Genomic DNA, 6,601 nt, shown 5'->3' on the forward strand with positions numbered 1-6,601 from the left:
TTAGATCCACATCCATTAATTGGTTTGGCTTGCTTGACGATACAACTTCTTTATTTACCAAACACTTTTTGGACCTGAAAGTGAATGATTGTTGGCTTTCTTATTGTTCTCTACTTTATTATTGCACTCCGAGGTGCGTTTCGCTAACTTTTTTTCTTATTTGAGTTCGGCATTGTTCCTTCTGGACTTACCACCGGATCTTTGTGAAAGTCTTCCAAAAACAATGGACAATCCACATCTGTTGATATCTTACAAGGCCCCTCGCTCGCCGATGGGTGAGGGTGAGCATTCGAATTCTTTTCTACGTGTTCCGTACGGGAGCTGTCGTCCGCGCGGATAGCGGGCAGCGGGCGGCCGTGCGTCAGGCGCGTTCCGCGCGCGGGTGACTACCGCTCGCCGCGGCTTCACGCCGCCGCCGCTACGCGGCAGCGCACCGAGCCGGGGCCGTCGCTCGCAATTAAATTTCGGTGCGGCGCCTATATAAGACGCCGCGGGCGCCGACTCTAAGAGTTCGGAATGCGTTAGCGCATCTGTTGGCTGCCTCGCTGAGGTATTCTTTTGTGCTCTAGTTAGCTTCATATCGCCTTCTTGAGTGCGTAAGCACGTTGGGCTCTTGCCTCGCTCGAGGTATACGTGTGCATATCTGCACTGAACATCGCTGCCTTCAGAGTGTCACAGACACGCTGGCATTCGGGTTTAGGTTTCGCAGCCCTTTAGAGTGCACTCGCACGTTGGGCTATCGCCTCTAGAGTATCCGAGGACACGTTGGCGTTTGCGTTACGAAGTGTATGGTAACTCCACGGATCTCCACCTTCTCAATACGATCGAGGATTGAGAGAAGGCTTCGCGCGATCACTTCGGATTGCCTTGACGCTCCCACCGCGGTGGACGTCTCTCTTCGCGACTTCTCCCGTATTGCATATACCGGGTATTAACGCCGCCAGAGCTTATTGCGGTCGAGCTCCCGACTCCGCGCGAGTCGTCGTTGTACTCAGGAACTCTGCTGCCAGGGACGCAGCATATCCACGCGAGCAACGCTCGCCTCTCCGTCCGCTTAGGTCTTAGCCGTTGCCAGGGACGCAGCATATACACGCGAGCAACGCTCGCCTCTCCGTCCGCTTAGGACTTAGCCACTGCCAGGAACGCAGCATATACACGTGAGCAACGCTCGCCTTTACGTCCGCTTAGGACTTAGCCGCTGTTAGAAACGCAGCATATACAAGCGAACCCCGTTCGCTTCTTCACCGCTACTGAAGCCATACTCGCCGCATACGCGACTACACGCGCGAGTTACCCTCGCGCCTAAGTCTACGTCGCCCGCGCAACGTTACGATTCTCGTTACTCCTCCGACAAGGGGAACTTTTCCTAGCGCGGAGGCGCTGGGAAGCGGTGCACCACCGCAGGGCCGCCGCTTCGATTGACCTGTCTCACTTTATTCGAGTCGACGACCCACCAAACTACGGAGCCGAAGCCTCCCATCTCCGAAGAACTTCGCGAATCACTTGCACCCCACATCATCTTACGGGGCCGCTGGATAGCGGACGAAGCCTGCGGCGAGCGGACACCTATCCGCATCTCGCATAACGAACCGGCCGCTCTCCATCCTCGGGCCGTTCGAAACACTACGCTAATCACTCTGTTCTTCTTTTCCTTTTTATAACTGTACCAAAATAAAAGAAAAAAAAAAGACAATATAATTATATGAGTTACACTTTACCCTTAAATAACTCTCTTTTTTCGACCTCAACTTATTACTACTACGCACTCGGTGTCTACTCAACCATACCTTGTTGACTGTGCCGTTGAGTGGCGCCTCTGACGGAAAAAGATTGAGATGGACATTAGTAGAACGTTTCTTAATCGTAAAACTTTGCCATTTCGGACTTTCCACTAAAATATCTCCTCTCATGAACTATGTAGGACAAATATAAATATATATTTATTAAGCAAATCGACCCTAAGGAATTGATAGAGCCTATCCAGAAATTCATACGATTAGCCATTATAGCCGAACAAGAAATTTTGCTTGCGCTGAACTGGTTGGTTGGCGTAAGTTATACGCGGCCGGTCTCACACCGTTTCTCGCTTCGTATATTTACTTGGCGCGAGACGTTACCGCGTCTCTTGATAGGCGAAAAATGTTTAGTTTTTTTTTAGACATGAGATATAATATCTCATGTCTATATTTATGTCATGCCTATATAATATTATATTTCTTGTAAAATATACAAATATTATATTGAGAGTGTGAATAAGTTCTCGCCGTTTTTGTGAAAATAAATCCTTTATTTAAAAAAAATAATAAAAAAACAAGTCAATTAAAGTATTGCCCATCGCTGGAGACTACTTTTTCCCGTCCTTCTGGCAACATTTGAATTTCACGTCGAAAAAACGACACTTTTTTTGCGACTATCCACGAATCGATCCATATTTTCGTTTCTTCATACGAAGTGAAGTGCTGCTCAACCAGACCGTTAGTCATCGATCGAAATAAATAGTAATCAGAAGGCGCAATGTCTGGAGAGTACGGCGGGTGGGGTAGGACTTCCCATTTCAGCGTTTCCAGGTATGTTTTGATCGGTGACGCGACTTGCGGCCGAGCGTTATCATGCAGCAAAATTACCTTATCGTGTCTTTGCTGATATTGCGGCCGTTTTTCTTTCAATGCTCGGCTCAAACGCATCAATTGTCGTCGATAGAGATCTCCTGTGATGGTTTGGTTGGGTTGGAGCAGCTCGTAATACACTACCCCCAGCTGATCCCACCAAATGCAGAGCATGAGCTTGGAACCGTGGATATTCCGCTTTGGCGTTGATGCTACTGCTTCGCCGGGCTTAACCCACGATTTTTTACGCTTGGGATTACTGTAGTATATCCACTTTTCATCACCAGTCACAATACAATGTAAGAAACCTTTCCTTTTTTGTCGTTGAAGCAGCTGTTCACACGTGACAAGACGCCGTTCGACGTCTCTCGGCTTCAGTTCGTATGGCACCCAAGATCCTTCCTTTTGTATCATTCCTAATGCTGTCAGACGTTTCGAAACTGTTGTTCGATCAACTCCTAATGATTTTGCAACATCGGATTGCGTCTGACATGGATCTTCAGCAAGTAATGTTTCCAATTCTTCGTCTTGAAACTTTTTTGGTGCACCACTGCGTTCTCTATCTTGAACATCAAAATCACCATTTTTAAATCGGTTAAACCAATCTCTGCATGTTCTTTCCGACAGAGCACAATCACCATAGGTTTCTACAAGAATTCTGTATGCTTCAGCTGCAGATTTCTTCTGAATAAAGTAGTGCAGTAAAATTCCCCGCAAAAACTGTTTATTTGGCACGAAATTTGACATGTTTTACGCTACAAAAAGAAAATGTTCTTTATAATGGAAAGACACGCACTGATTTTAAACATAGGTTATAGAACTTCAATATAGATACGTCATCATCTTGAATTATATACACAAAATTTTTATACCGCCATCTGATGGTGAAACGGCGAAAACTTATTCACACTCCCAATAATAAAAAAAGTATATACATATACAGGGTGTCCCAAAACTGGTTACACCCATTAGGGGTAGGTAGGGAGTGCAATTTGGAATTGAAAGTTCCTCTTGCATTTTTGGATACGACAATTAATTAACGAAATATTAATGAATTAAATCTGCCAATCTCTTACCGTCCCGAGTGAGCGTTCAGAGACGTAAAACGCTGTGGACTTCTCAGGGACCCTTCTTGTTCGTTTGTCTCCCCTGTTTGTATCACAAGGAAATAAATGTGGATGAGTGAGTGAGTGGATGTGTGGGTGAGTGCCTGACCGGGACTAGGAGGGGAGGGAGGTGGCAAGTTCTCTGTATGTGGGAGTAATGTGCGGGTGTTTTTGTGTGCGATTATGAGTGCATGGATAATTTGAATGTTTTTAGTGAAAATGGGCGGAATGATTGCGCTTTATATGCCGGAAGGGGAGGACATATATGATATGCTTCCTTCGAGTGCGTGTGTGATTTGAATGTTTTCTGCACGTCGGTGGTTGAATACCGTGAATAATTTTAGGTGTGTGTATGGGGAGAAGGGGGATGGGGAGTTAAGTGATTTTTTTACGTTGTATGTATGAGAGGCACATTACTCCCACATACAGAAAACTCCCCCCCCCCGTCCCCTTATAGTCCCGGTCAGGCACACATCCACTCACTCACTCATTCACATCTATTCTCTTGTGATACAAAAAGGGGAGACAAACGGAGAAGAAGGGTCCCTGAGAAGTCCACAGCGTTCTACACTTAAAAAATATGTATTCTGAAAAAAATTACCTCACTCGACTTCCGTTTCTGGTGTGGATGATAACGGTTTAAGTGAGTTGTGCTGCAGTAATTTTGTGAGATTGGAGGGTGAAAGAGAGTGAGTATGGAGATGAAAGGGAGAGAAGGAGGTGTGAGAGTGAGGGTATGTATAGTGGAGTTAAGAGATTATTGAGGGGAAGTGTGTGAGAGAGTAGAAGGGAGGATAAAATGTGGGTTGAGCTAGAGAGGTTAGATTTGGGTGACTGTGATTATTAAAGAAAACTGAGGGAAAGGAAAAATAGGGACATCTAGTGGAGAGGACAGGAAGGAAGGATAAAGAGAGCTAGGTGAGTAACTTGGGTGAGTGTTAAGATAAGTAGGTAATAGAGGAAGTAGTGGGTAAGGGAAGAGGAGGGCAGTTGGAAAGATTTGAGAGAGAAAGAAGGAACAATATAGGAATGTTGGAGAATTTTTTAAAAAAGAAAAGGGGTTTTGAGGAAGTTAGAGGTGAGGAGGGGGAAGAGGAAGCAGGGGGAGTATTTCAAAAGAATAGGAAGACACAAAGATCGCCGGAGGGAAATGGAAAGGAGGATGGGGAGGGAAAATTATAAGGAATGATGAAGGAAATGATGAAGGAAACGAGACTTATGTGGGGCAGTGTGGAGGAGAGTTTGGGTAGTATAAGAAGAGAGATAGAGGAAATTAAAAAGAAGGAGGAAGAATGGAAGGTGGAAAGGGAGAGGATGAAGGAAAGGATAACAAATTTGGAAAGGAAGGTGGAGGGAGGTGATAAGGGAAGGACAGGAGAGAATTAGAAGTGTTGGAAAAAAGAATCGGGATGTTAGAAGTAGGGGTAGAGGGAGGTACGGAGGGGATAGGGACAGGGATTATGAGAAGAAGGGAGGAAAAGGTGGAGGAGATGGAGAGGAAGATGAATAGAATGGATAGGGAAGAGAGAAAGAAAAATGTAGTGATGAAAGGGATAAAACTTGATAAGGGAAAAAAGGTTGAACAAATTGAGAAGGTTTTGAAGGATATTGCGGTGGATGTAACGGTGAGGGAGGTACGGAGGCTGAGAGCCGGAAAAGAGGAGTGAGGTGGTAGTAGTGAAACTAGGAGATAAAGAAGAAAGAAAAGGGTGTTGGGAGGTAATGGAAAGCTGAAGGGAGAGAGCATATGGATCATGGAGGATCTATCATAGAAAGAGAGAAGGATAAGATGGAGGTTAAGAGAGGTGGCGAGACAGGATATCCATAAACGGCAAATAGTAGTTTTGGGAAAAGAGGGGGAAAAAGTTGGTGGACTGGAGGGGGACGGACAGAGGACAGGAGGAGTCGGGGAATGGATCGAGGAGGGAAGGAGAGACAGGAGGTAAAGGGGAGTGAGTTAAAAGGGAAAGAAGAGGAAAATGCGGAGGAGGACGGAGATATGGGAGAAGAGGTTGGGTGGAGATCGAGAGGGGAAAGGGAGAGAAAGGGTGTGCATGGGGGGAGAAGGCAAAAAAAGGGAAGAGATAATTAAGGTGGCGTTTTGGAATGTAATGGGGCTGGGAAATAGGGGTAAGGATTTTTGGGAAGAGACAAGTGGGTGGGACATCATGGTATTATGTGAGATCTGATTGGATAAGAAAGGGTGGGAGAGGATGAGAGAACATTTATTGGGAAGTTACAGGTGGGAAGTACAATTAACAAAGAGGAAGAATAAGAGAGGGAGAGCGATGGAGGGGATGGTAGTAGGGATTAGGTTATGGATAAAGGCAGAAAGAATGGTAGAGATAAGGAACGTGGATGGGGTATTGGCAGTGGAGGTTAAAGTGGGGGTGGATAGATGGAGGATGGTGGGGATATATGTGAATAGAGATATTGAGGATAAGATGGGGATTTTGTTGGTTGGAGGAAAATGCGGAGAGAGTAAATATGATCATAGGTGGAGATTTTAACGCTAGGACAGGGGAAGAAGGAGGAAGAATAAGGAATGAAGATTGGGAGGAATTTGAGGGAGAAAGAAGGTCGAAAGATAGGAAAATTAATAGAGAGGGGAAGGTGCTGTTGAAAATGATAGAGGAGATAGGATGGGAAATGTTTAACGCGGGGATAAAAAGAGATGAAGAGGGGGGAATGGACATATACAGGGGGAGAGAGGGGAACAGTAATTGATCTGATTTTAGGAAATAGGGAGGTGAAGGGGCAGATGGAAAAATGGAGGTAGATGATAATATAGATTCGGATAATCATCCAGTGGTGGTCTGGATCGGCAATAGGGGTTGGAGAGGAGAAAGAGAGGAACCAAGAGGAAATAGGTGGAGATTGACGGGGGGG

The sequence above is a fragment of the Odontomachus brunneus genome, unplaced genomic scaffold, assembly GCF_010583005.1.
Source record: "Odontomachus brunneus isolate Ranch 3 - 2012 unplaced genomic scaffold, Obru_v1 Obru_scaffold_116, whole genome shotgun sequence".
Classification (NCBI taxonomy): domain Eukaryota; kingdom Metazoa; phylum Arthropoda; class Insecta; order Hymenoptera; family Formicidae; genus Odontomachus; species Odontomachus brunneus.